Source organism: Silene latifolia, chromosome 4 (assembly GCF_048544455.1).
Source record: "Silene latifolia isolate original U9 population chromosome 4, ASM4854445v1, whole genome shotgun sequence".
In the NCBI taxonomy this organism is placed as follows: Eukaryota; Viridiplantae; Streptophyta; class Magnoliopsida; order Caryophyllales; family Caryophyllaceae; genus Silene; species Silene latifolia.
Genome location: NC_133529.1, coordinates 80,952,219 through 80,965,834, shown reverse-complemented (window position 1 = coordinate 80,965,834; position 13,616 = coordinate 80,952,219). Strand labels below are relative to the sequence as shown.

At 35.2% G+C, this 13,616-nt stretch overlaps 1 long non-coding RNA gene across 1 annotated transcript; it reads left to right on the top strand.

Annotated features, from left to right (window-relative positions):
- Positions 1-438: 438 nt before the first annotated feature.
- Positions 439-3,682, top strand: LOC141652317 (uncharacterized). Its single transcript, XR_012547132.1, has 3 exons — positions 439-505; positions 839-911; positions 3,338-3,682. It is a non-coding gene; the product is annotated as an uncharacterized LOC141652317 (long non-coding RNA).
- Positions 3,683-13,616: the final 9,934 nt, after the last annotated feature.

The window sequence follows — 13,616 nt, the reverse complement described above, 5'->3', positions numbered from 1 at the left end:
TATGGTATGGTAGTTGTGAGTATTGGATACTAGTCTATTACAGTAATTAATTGTAGTTGTAGACAAGGAGGGGTCTACCACATACACACATGGGGTTGGTAGTTTATTATACTCCCTCCGTCTCGGTCATTTGTTGTCCTTTTCCTTTTTTAGGTGTCTCAGTCATTTGTTGTCCTTTCTATTTTAGGATGATTTTTAAGTGTTAATTGACCATAGTACCCTTTCTTATTTCATCACTGACAATAAAACATTTATTGCCCAGCCCAATTGCCAACTAGTTCATGTTATCAAATTAAACCTAAAACGTTTGTCTAAAGAAAAAAAATTAAACCTAAATCCCCAAATCATTCCTGCCTCCCTCATTTTACGATGAACCCTAATTTCATTTCTCTCTCTATTTCTCAATTGATTTTTCCTAAAAAAGTCGTTCATCTTTTTAGGGTTTGAAATTTCAAGATAATGGAGCTTCTTAGACGGGCTATATTTCATACGAGTATGTGCCAAGGTAATATCTCGTCGATATAAAAGTTGCTGCTTTATCTCATGAATTTGTGTTTTTGTGGTTAAATTTAACGTCTTTATTGGGTTATTGTCAAAATTTGGTGTTTTTATTGTCGAAGTTGAAGAATTTGTTGGGTCAAAATTGGTGTTTTTGTTGTTAAAGTTGGAGAATTTGTGGAGTTCCTGTCAAAATTGGTGTTTTTATCTTCAAAGTTGAAGAATTTTTTGGGGTTGTGTAAAAAATGGTGTTTTTATGCTATTGTATTTTTCCAAATTTCTGGGTTTGATAAAAATTCAATCTAATGTTTGAGTTCTGCTTCTCGTTGTTATTCCGTAGGTACACCTTGTATTATGGATTGTGTGATGGCTGATTTTGAGAATCTGGCACAGAAGTATCGTGTAGACTCAAGGTATGATTTTCAAAACCCGTCCGACACTGATATGTGGTGGAGTCATTTGGTTATTGATCGATCGTACACAATATTGATTTGAAAATAGTCGAATGTATTGCTAAAACAAAACATTTATTGATAACTTAATTAGTGAATGAACAATATAAGAACAACAACAAGTGCAGCAATGAAAATAACTACGGAGTAACTGATTTTAAATAAAGATGCAGTGACTGTTCTTAAGACGGTCACCTGGTTTCTAGCCAGAAATAGATAAATGCAGGGGAGAATTAAACAAAGGGAAATTTGATATTTCGTTCATAATTCTCCATTACAAAAGATGACAGTATTTATAGGATAGTTGGCTTGGAAATTAAGCTGATTATCAGGTGGTGTATCATTTATTCTCAGACAAAAACCTAAGCATGGTAAAGAGTAAAGACAACATTAAGTACCTTCCTAAATTTTCTTATCATTATTTAAACTTTTGCCATTTTTCCCTTCCATTCAGTAGTCAGACCTTGTGCATTAATCCTCAGTAGTCAAACCTAAACTTGAACCTGCTGTCAAACCCACTGCATTTAGGCCATTCATAGAACCAGCTGCATTCAGACCATCCATAGAACCTACTGCATTCAAACCTATTGTCAAATCCACTGCATTCAGGCCATTCATAGAACCAGTTGCATTCAGACCATCCATAGAACCTGCTGCATTCAGACCTACTGTCAAACCCACTTCATTTAGACTATTCATAGAACCAGCTTCATTTAGACCATCCATAGAACTTGCTGCATTCAGACCTACTGTCAAACCCACTTCATTTAGACTATTCATAGAACCAGCTGCATTTAGACCATCCATTGAACCTGCTGCATTCACACCATCCTTAGATACTGTTGCATTCACACTAATCTTAGAACCTCCTCCATTCACACCATCCTCGGGACATGCTGCATTAACTCCTGCTGCATTCAGGCCATTGGCCTCAGACCGGTCTGTATCCTGCCTTTGTGCATTTGATGACTCTGCATTCTGATTATGTGCATTAGATGACTGGGCTACGAGTTGTAAAGCCTGTGCCACATACATTGGTGTTGGTTGCACACATTGCGGTAACAAATTCAGCCTTTGTAACCTTAATTTCCCCACATGAGGGAGCTTGTAGCAATTGTTTCCTTTTACCCTTAGTATTTCATCCATACAATATTGAAGGGATAACCATGTGCGATTCAATGTTTCTGGTTTAATTTCCTCATATGACTTAATAACTGCATTTACAAGTTGACACACAGTTTTCGGTGCTTTTTCATGCTGAATGGTTTGGATTGTTCTAAAATGACCTAGATCTAGGACATTTAAATCAGGGTTGTTTGGAGGTTGACAAATTAACTCAATGTCCCACCCATCTGCTGTCGCAGCTGCCACAAAATCTTGATCTCTTGTTGATATATGGGGTTTTGCGTTATCCTGCTGAATAAAAATCTTTCTACCCTTTTTATCATGAAACTTTGACTTTATCGCTGGCAAAACTTTTTGCAAAATGCATTGTTTGATTACTTTTTTGTTGATCCTTTCAATAGATTTCTGTTCAAGTGTTCCTCTAACCCTGTTTTTACTTGCTCTTTTTGCTGGAACTATAACACTAAAAGGAAAAATTCCTATTTTTCCATCGAAGAGTACAGTCCCATCTTTCGAAATTACTGGTCTTGCCACTGCTCCCATGAACATAATTTTGGTGATAAATCTTTTCGATTTACATGTTCTTTGTGGCTCCATTTCGTCTGGCAAGAGGTAGTATTTCTGTGAACATCTAGTAATGAAGAACCATTTCTCATCTATATGAACCACATAATACATGTCCTAAAAAGTCATATTGTCATGCAAACTCGACCAACTTATCTTGTCTAAGACCCATTGCATTCTTTCCTTCATGTTTTTCTCAGTTAGTGATGGTTTCAAAGCACTAGAATGGCTGCGAATTTTCCCTTTTTGGACTAATCTATGAACTGTAGAGGGATGAAGGTTCATGGCACATGCAAGACTTCTAACACTAGTTCGCTTATGTAAAGGAATGCGTCTTACCATTTCCAAATCAATGATAACCCTCTTTTTACTTCCTTTGTAATTTCTGTCCACATTCACAAGTTTCCCTGCTTTGATTTGCTCATGCACTTGCTTCCAATATTTACCTATGGTAGTTTTGGAAAGTTTGTACTCATTCATTAATCGCTTCAACAAACCATATTTAAGCTTACCATTTGTATAGTTGATGAGCATGATTTGTGCAATTGGCCTTCGTTGTACATTAGTCATTCTGAATTGATGTGCTCCTTGTGCTTGTGTTGATATATTGTTATTGGGTGCTCGTAAATTTTGGTGCTCAACTCTTAGGAGTAGCCCTAAGAAGGTTTCCGATAAATTTTGATTTTGAATTGTTTCAGAGATCGGGATTGAGGCATTGGGAGGCTGGAATGAAGTTTGTGGGTGATGGTGATCAATTGTCGCTGGTGATGAATCATCGTTGGAAATTGGTGTGGAGACTGAAATCAAGTTTGATGAAGATGATGAAGACATACTGAATTACTGATTTTGCTAATGGATCTTTTTTTTTCTTTAATGTTTCTACAGTAATTTTTTCTGTGGATGATATTCTAAGGAAGAAATGTTTGTAATTTTGCTTTGTAAATTTTGGTGGGATTTGAATTTCCCTAAATTTTGTTTTCTGTGTAATGTGATTTGGATTGTTAAGTGCAGTTTGAAATCTAATTTAAGTTTGGTGGGAAAATTTCCCGTGCTTAAAATTAGACTTTGGAGGGAGTTTAAATGTTTCCCGCTTGATTTTGGTGGGAAAATCCTATTATGTGAATTAAACTGGTCCCCACTTTTTTCTAATACTCCAGTTGTTTCAAGTTGTTTCCCCCCGCTGGAAAAGAAGATTGAAGGGTATATTGGTACTTTTAATGGATTTCTTGGTCTTTGTGCCAAAATAAAAGGACAACAAATGACCGGGACGGAGGGAGTATATACTACGTACAAGTCACGGATGGGTTTAACTGACCTATTTTCATACCATCTTATTGATTGAATTAGTTAGTAATTATGTGAATTAATTATCTTATTTAGGTGGTGATTTTTTTAGAAGGGCCTTTTTGATTGTGCGAGCTTCAATTGTTGAAGATTTGCGAAAAGGTAGGAAACTACTCAATCTTGTCTTCTTTTTGTTATTGCTAAAGATGGATTAAATGTATGAGGAGGAGGATTGGTGAAGGATGTGTTTAACTGTTTACAGCGATCTTTTATTATCTTGCTGGATTTTCTGTCTTATGCCATTATTCTACATCATGTTGGTTTGGTTATATTACTGAGACTGTCATTATTATCGATTGTTATTGAAGAAGTTGGGAGATAGTTTTGTGTGTATCCAGTGTGTCTGAGGCGGGACTATGTGTGCAGAGTATATCCAGACTGTGTGTCTGAGGTGGGACTGTGTGTCCTGGAGTATGACTGTGTGTCTAGAAGTGGCTGTGTGCCGTGGGGTGAAGTGAACGGAATTGTGGTGGTAGAATTTATTTGTGTATCAGTGATATTGCAGGTTGCTTTTTTCTTATTCATTGTTTAGTTTCCTACTCAACCTCGTGGTTGACCGTGTATTCGTGAACACATGTGATGAACCATAATGGGGAGCAGATTTGACAGGTACTTGAGTTAGCTGACTTGGGAGCTTAAGGTGATGCGTGAGGATTCGGCCAGTCTACCTAGAAGTCTAGACCATTTAGTTTTATTAATCACTTCATTTATTTCCGCTGCGAGTTGTATTTAATTTTATATTAAGTTTTAGTTTGGTAAAATTGTAATAAACATGTAATCGCTAAATTTTATTTAAAGTACTTTGGTTGTTGTACTTTGCTATTCACTACCTCAGGAAACCGAGATGGTAACAGTCCTATTTATTTGGGAATGTCTTGCTAAAGGCTCCTAAATAAATGAGGGTGTTACAAAGTGGTATCAGAGCAAAACGATCCTCAGGCCTAACCAATGAATTTAATAATAAATTTAGGATGCGTCTAATAAAATGAACCCCGGTAGAAACTGTTAGTTGCCCCTTTTAGTGCGGTTAAGAAGCGCGCCTTAATTCGTACCTTGGCCCTTCCAGTTTTGAACCGGTTACCTTGAGAGATATGGAAGAGTGGGGTAATTTAAACTGAATGTTGTTTATTTTCTTAGGAGTCATTGTTTGCTAAGATGAATTTTGTCTTCGTTGATGACCGAGGTTACGGGACGTAACCTTAATTTTAAGGAGAGTGGAATGGATGAAATGAGGATTTGATGTTGAATTGTTTTGATCATGAGCATGAAAGTAATTGGAAATTGATATTGATTATTTGATTGGATGATTATAGTAGTATCATGTCTAGCGATATGTGGTTATGTGAATCCCGAAACCATGCTATTTACAATATATTATGAAATAATTAAACTTGTGATATGAATGCTTTAGAGTAGATACTAGTCATGTGTAAAAGTTTGATGACCAAGTTGTGTTGATACAGGAATATGAGGGTGTTAATGAGGGCATATGACTTAGTCGGGAGTGTACTAGTGCTGGAAACTGGGATTCTCGGAATTTTAGCCCTGTTTGTTTTGGCTGCCATTTATTGCTTGTAAATTATATATGGACGAAATGTTTATGAGTGATAAACCAGTGAGTTAGATTTCCAATGTCATTTGTAACACCCCGTATTTTATAATAATATTTTATTATAAAAGTATTTTATTAAATTAATTATTTCGAAGTGTATTAATGTATTTTTGAAATAATTATATTTATCGTCTTCGTTCTCTATTTTATTATTTCACGTTTTAATCTACTTTGGATGAGTTAAAATGTCCGTGCACGATTTTACTATTTTAATTCAATAATTTCTTTTCTATAATAAGCTCTCCTTGCGTTTTAATATGGTCCAATTGGATTTATAATCAGATAATCCATTATATGAGCTAATGGATCCAAAGCCCACTTATTCTCCTTATAAATATAAAACCCTAAGCTAGTTGGCAGGTTGCTCCCTCTTTTGTTTCGCGTGAGCCCATGCCGCGCCTCCTTCCTCTCCTTATTCTTTCTTTTGTTCTTCTTTTCTCCCTTTGACTCCATTGTTGAATATCTTTCCTTCTTCCAAACTCATACACAAATTATATTTTCACAATCCTTGTTCTTGTATTTACAACATATTATTCTCCAAATATTTTTATGAGAATTATTTATATGAACCTTTAGACCTACCTTTATGGTCTCTTATTTTAATGGTTGAAGAACAAGAATAGCCTTTCATGGCATTTTCAAGGGTTTTGGTCTGTGCTTTTATTTTGTGTCGCTTTTCGGGATGTTGACACGTGTTGGATCGAGGCAAGGATTTGTTGGTCGTTTTCTTTATGGAGGTTTTCATTAATTGCTAAAAAGGTAACTAGGTGTTTTCCTTTAATTGTGTTTATGCCAATTGATGTAATTAATATGATTTAATGAATGTTTTGTATGATTAGTACATGTTTGATTGTTTATTATCATGTTAATTATGTTTTCACATGTTTGTGTATTAATTATATATCGTATGTTGGTTATGTGTTTATTATGGGTGTCATGAGCGTAATTAGGGTTTCTGAATCAAACCCTAATGGCGGCATGATAGGCGGCCAAGAGTTCTCTCCGAAGTTATAGCTAAAGCTAGTATAACCTTGATGATGATGATTCGAGTGTTATAGCTGAAGTTAGTACAACTTTGGGTTGTTACTCTAGTTATGGCTGAAACAGGTATAACCTTGGAAATATGAATCCAGGTTATAGCTGAATCTACTATAACATTGGATACGAGTTAAAGTTATAGCTGAAACTAACATAACCCTGAGATTATGGCTCAAGGTTATAGTTGGGACTAATATAACTTTGAGTTGCGTATCAAGGTTATGGTTGAGGTAAGTATAACTTCAAGTTATATGTGTTGAAGTTATAGTCGAGGCTACTATAACCTCACATCTATAGTTCATGTTATGACTTAGGTTACTATAACCTTGGTTGTCTATACTTGTTTCATATATTATGTGATGTTCAATTGTTATTGTATAACGCTATGTTGCATTTTGTCGTTGGTTACTCTTGTTCATGTGGTAAGTGGGATAGTCAGTTATACTATCTTATGAGTTGAGTCGTGATGTTGTTCACGCATGTTAGTACAGTCAGTTATACTGTGCATTTGTTTATTGGCTAGTTTGAATAGATGACGGTAGTATCAGTTATATACTATCGGAATGAACTAACGCCACCCGTTGATGCGGGATTTATTTTGGTCTATGTTCGGGGGTGGCCAGAGTCGTCAGTTATACGCTCTGGGTCCCGAGTGTCGTTCGGTGTACAGTTATTGCATCGAGAGGTCTGGCCAGGTCTTAGGCATATAGGCAGTGGTGATACGCTATACATAGTACCGTGGAGGCAGTGGTGATACCCTCTGATAAGTTAGAGACAGTGGTAATACGCTCTAACGGGCGTTCGCTCTATTCACTATGCTTTGTTGCTAGCTTTGTGCCTTCTGTTGCTGTGGATTGTGTGTTACCGTATTCGCTATGCTTTGATGCTAGCATTGTGCCTTAAGTTGTTAGGGGTCGTGTGCTACAATGGTTTTTAGTGTACAAGGTCTAGTTCTTGCATATGGTTTAGATTCGCATGATTCCGTCTAAGATTGATAAGTCATGGTAAGCTTTGTTGTGTTTTTCATGAGTATAGATGATCTCACATGTTTACTGGTTTTACATTTCATTTGTTAATGATTGTTGATTATATTCAATTGTTGTAAACATGACTGGGAGAGCATCTAGTTACTCCCGACTGATTGTCGACCCCCTTCACAGGTTGTTCAGGTTGAACGCTTGTTGCTGACTGGTTGATGCTTGCTTGTGGAATGTGCGAAGCGAGCTTAATAATTAATTAGGAGTTGCCTTAAGTTTTAAGAACCTTTGAATAATGTATTAGTTGTTTTGGATTTAGTAGCGAACCGGATTGGTCAGGTGTTTCCGCCACCTTGACCCTTTTATCAGTATCGTACTCTGATATTTACTTTATATTACGTTTTTCTTTTGTTTTATAATCCGGGTTGTTACAGTTGGTATCAGAGCGAACACGCTCCCAACTCTCGCTTAGTTGATGACGAAAATAAATTGACTTAGTAAATGAGTGAGAGTAAATGGGGTAGAAACAATTAAGGACTTGTTTGTTTATGTGTTAATGTTTCATATAATTAGTAATTATGTTACATGTGTTGTTCATGCACTTGTTTGTTTATGCCTTGATGTTTCGTATCTTTAATAATTGTCATACATGTGTTGTTCATGTACTTGCTTGTTTGTGCCCTAGTATTTCGTATCGTTATTAATTGTATTATATGTATAGTTTATATATTGTGTTGTTTGTGACTTGATGTTTTATTCCGTCATTAATTATATAAAATGTGTTTTCATGAACGGTTTTTCGAGCATGCCTTGTTGATTTGAAAGATGGTCGATTTTGAAAATGTTTCCTACATGTTACTTATCGTGCATGTGAGTACATGTTTGTCAAAACTTTTAATCCTTGGTAACCCGAGCCTTACTCTTATCGTACTTTCATCCTTTTGGATCCTTTGGTGGTGTTGTCCTTGTTTGAGGTTATTTCGAGGTTGATTCCCTTGTGATTTCTTGAGGCAAAAAGTTAGTATTGATGGTAGTTATTGGATGTTCAAGTTTGAAAGAAAAGAGTGTTTATTATTATGAGTTTGGTAACGAGGAAGCTTACTTTGGGATTATAGGTTGTTGAGGTGAAGTAAGTTGGGGAATAGAGGTTGTTACGACGATCTTTCCTTTGGGATTATAGGTGTTAAGCTCTTGTATGTATTTGAGGAAATCCTTATTGATGATAGAGGGTGATGATTTGTGGCATAAGATGTATGATTGTGGTTTTGTAGTTTCACTAGATGTGAGAGGTATGATGAGTATATCCCTCTTATGGGTTTATTTGGGAATGTTGAGAATTATGTTCTTAACAGTGAGAATTATTGAACTTTGTCTTGTGTTAAGGGAAGGGTTATGCAAGTTATTTATGGATCGAGAGTAGAGTAATGAAAATGAATTGAGAGTTATCGTGGAGTTATGATTGAGCTCGTTGGGAATTCTGGAGAGTATGCTCGTCTTTAATTGGAATACCATATTTGAGGAGTAAGAATCGTTAATGACTATTAGGGAGTTATGAAAGATTTTATGATTTATCCATTGAGGATTTATTTAGTGATCGTACGTTTTAAAGGATTGTTTGAAAGAGAAGAACTGTAATTTATGGACTTGTGAGATGTTAATGTGGAAGTGTTCTAAAAGCGTTGACTTAGTAGATAGCCTTGTTGAAGGGGATTATGTTGAATCGTGGTGTTTATCTTTTGAGGTTATAGAGATTTCTATGGATGGATTCGTTAAGTGTGATTATATGGAGTTCATGAGAGTGGAAGGACTTGAGAGTTGATGTCGTGAGAGTTTATGATCTTGAGAGTTGATAATTTGAGGAATGTAGTGATTGTAAAGGGGCTATTATAAAGAGATTTGTTGGTCCTGAGGTATTATGGAGATACGATGAAAGGATGTTACGAGACGTTGTTACCTTAAGTGATGATTGTACGAGAATGGTATGACCTTGGTTATCTGCTTTGTTTATTTTTATCTTAAGGTGTCGTCTTTGCATAGAAAAACTAGTTTTGGAGTTGTCTATCCTTGTCATCCTTGCACGTGTTAACCATACCTCTTCTATTTGAACCTTCGAACCAAAGATTTCTTATCTTGGTCCTCTGTCCATTTAATCTATCGTTGCTCTCTATTTGTTCTTTATTCAGCTCCAGTTCCTTCTTCTTTAAACTTTTATAATTATCCTTTTCACATTGATTTCTCTCTAAGCTTTTACTTCCGAAAAGAATGTGTTCTTTTGCCTTGTGTTATTATACGAAAATGTTTTGTTTTGGGTAACTTGAAAGTGTTTGAACTCTCTTTAGAGCTACTTGTGATCATCTCGTACTCAAAACTTGGATCCTTGGCGAGCAATGTTAGTGTTGGAATATGTGTCCTCCGACAATAATGCGATCACAACTGTTGATCATGATGATCACATGTTTAAGTCTCATTATAAAGAATACAATTGGGAAGTAATATTTTACTGTCAACTGGTCCACATATATCGGTAATGATTGGCTGACTAGAGTTTGACATTACTGTCGTGCGACGGTGGTGATCAGTTGATCCCCTAGGTCATACCTATAGGGCAACACTCTTAATTGATCATTTAATTGATCGTATAACGTTACGAGTCAATTAAATTATTTAAAATTGACGGAAGATTTTGGAAGTATTATTTACGTATCTCATTGAAATTTGATTAAATGTGATACGGTCTGAGTAACCGAATTGTTTCGTTACTCAGATGAAATTATTGTTTAAGGAAACAATTGAAATTGAATGAATTATTATAAATACAAGTTATTGTGATTTATAAATTGGTAAAATATTTTGGTACAAGTAATTATGAATTACTAAGTCGATTTTTGTGTATGACGTATTTTTATTAATACGTTGATTTTTAATATGTTAAAAATACATAACAATTTTATGTGACATGTGACATGCGACATATTGACAAATTGACAAAAATAAAATGGATTCCATTTTACACATATGTACCGAAATTAAGGAGGATTAAGGATAATATTGTGTTTATAATGTGAGTGGTAAACACAATGATTACCTACTAAACTAGCCATGCAACCCTAATGCTCATTGTGAAGAACAACTCAAGCATGCATTGGCTCCCTCTAATCCCCCCTTCCACCCGGTTTTTGAGATGAAAAACCACCTTGGTTTTTCATCTTATTTTTACCTAATATACACTAAAATGTAGTTAGTGTATTATTCATTCTTCATCATCAATAATAAGAATTTTAGAAAGATAAAAACCTTCCTCTTCCTTCTCTCTAAAACCGGTTTTGAGGAGACCAAAATAAAGTATTTTTGGGTCAAATTTTCTACAAAATTAATATTGTACTAGTATTCATAATATTAATTTTATTAAGAGTGTGCTTTGGGTATAAAGCTTTGGGAGAGATCCTACACTTGGATCTTGGTTCTTCCACTAAGGAAAGCACAAGAACAAGAGAGAAAGGAGATCTCTCTTGTGCCCATATAAATCAACATTCCAATGTAAGATAAAGATTTCTTCTTTATTTTGTTTATAAGTTTGCATGCATAAGATCACTTTTAATTTTATGACAAATTAAAATAAAACATATATTGAAATATGTTAAGTATATAGATCTACTTTTCCTTCAGTTAGATCTTTGAGTATGGTGTTTGGTTATTTGTGGCTAAGAACATAGTATCATTGTTGGATGCGATTATGAATTGGGATAACATATAAAGTTTTGGAGAAGGAGTATTAAAGACCTTTTTCTGAGCTTATAATGTCTTAGGGTGTTATTACATTGAGGATATATAGATGTTTGTTTGTTATATGTGGGGTTAAAGATGTTTCTTTAAGAGTATGAGTGATTTTTGAAGGACATAGATTTATACAGTCTTGTTGTGGTTGTGATGTCAGGATAATATTCATGGATAGTAAACTGTAATTGGAAGTTGAGGTTATAAGCTTGTCGTTATGTGAGCACAGGTAATGAGAGTTGTATGGTGTTGTTATTACGCTTTGATGGAATTGCGTTGTCGATGGCAAGTATGTTGTGGTACAATAGATAATAGCTTAACCTATGGTGTATGATTCATTGGGTGCTTAGGAGTGTTATGATCATAAGTGTTCAGAGGATATAATTGCGTCTTGTGAGTGCTATTGATGATGTTGCCATGAGATTAAGCTTGGATAGGTTTTGACAGCTTAGTCAGGGCTTGAGGTTGAGATTGATGACTTTGGATACTAGGTATATATGTTGTTTAATGATGGTTAATGGTAGTTGGATGAGTGTTTGAATAGGAGGACTAGACGTTGGCTTAATGATCTTTATGGACTTCGATGGTATGAGTTTGATGTAACTTTTGGGATTGTAGAGTATGTGAAGATGATAATAACATTGAGGATTTGAGATACTTTCCTTGGTTTAAGTGTTGATGAGGATCAGAGTGCGCAGCGGTTAGGATTTCGAGATGACTTTTGTTGATGATCACTTGTAATTCTTACCTTCTTTTGATTTTATCTTTGAAATTCAAGTTTTGAGGACGAAACTTCTTTTTAGGGGGTTGGATTGTAACACCCCGTATTTTATAATAATATTTTATTATAAAAGTATTTTATTAAATTAATTATTTCGAAGTGTATTAATGTATTTTGGAAATAATTATATTTATCGTCTTCGTTATCTATTTTATTATTTCACGTTTTAATCTACTTTGGATGAGTTAAAATGTCCGTGCACGATTTTACTATTTTAATTCAATAATTTCTTTTCTATAATAAGATCTCTTTGCGTTTTAATATGGTCCAATTGGATTTATAATCAGATAATCCATTATATGAGCTAATGGATCCAAAGCCCACTTATTCTCCTTATAAATATAAAACCCTAAGCTAGTTGGCAGGTTGCTCCCTCTTTTGTTTCGCGTGAGCCCATGCCGCCCCTCCTTCCTCTCCTTATTCTCTCTTTTGTTCTTCTTTTCTCCCTTTGACTCCATTGTTGAATATCTTTCCTTCTTCCAAACTTATACACAAATTATATTTTCACAATCCTTGTTCTTGTCTTTACAACATATTATTCTCCAAATATTTTTATGAGAATTATTTATATGAACCTTTAGACCTACCTTTATGGTCTCTTATTTTAATGGTTGAAGAACAAGAATAGCCTTTCATGGCGTTTTCAAGGGTTTCGGTCTGTGCTTTTATTTTGTGTCGCTTTTCGGGATGTTGACACGTGTTGGATCGAGGCAAGGATTTGTTGGTCGTTTTCTTTATGGAGGTTTTCATTAATTGCTAAAAAGGTAACTAGGTGTTTTCCTTTAATTTTGTTTATGCCAATTGATGTAATTAATATGATTTAATGAATGTTTTGTATGATTAGTACATGTTTGATTGTTTATTATCATGTTAATTATGTTTTCACATGTTTGTGTATTAATTATATATCGTATGTTGGTTATGTGTTTATTATGGGTGTTGTAGATACCTCATTTCCGCACCTCCCGCAAACCACCCGGTGATGATTGGGCCGCATGTTTGGTACGCGGAACGATTTGTGACAGTTCGTAAGTTTATCGTCAAGTGATTGCTCAAACACTGATGTCTACCTCTTAGTTGTCATCTACGCGCCGATACGGTCGTTTTGACAGTAATTAGAGTACATTTGGAGTCCGGGTCTAAAACCGTCTTCATTTTCTGATAACCGCTAAATCCCGAGTCAGAATGTTCTGGAATGTTCCGGATATTTCTATTCCATGTTTTATAAATATTTCACAATCTTTTAATCTTTGGTAAAGAATTTCCCGTAATATTCATACAAAATATTAAGGAAAATAAAATTATCCCGTTATTCCATAATTTAAACACGGAAATCTTTCTTTCGCAGGAGGAAACCACTTGGGAACAGACGCAGCAGGTGTTGCGCCTCTTCCAAGAGACGCAGTGACTGCTGCGCCTCTTCCCAGGTCCTTTTCTGCGTGTTTTTCGTA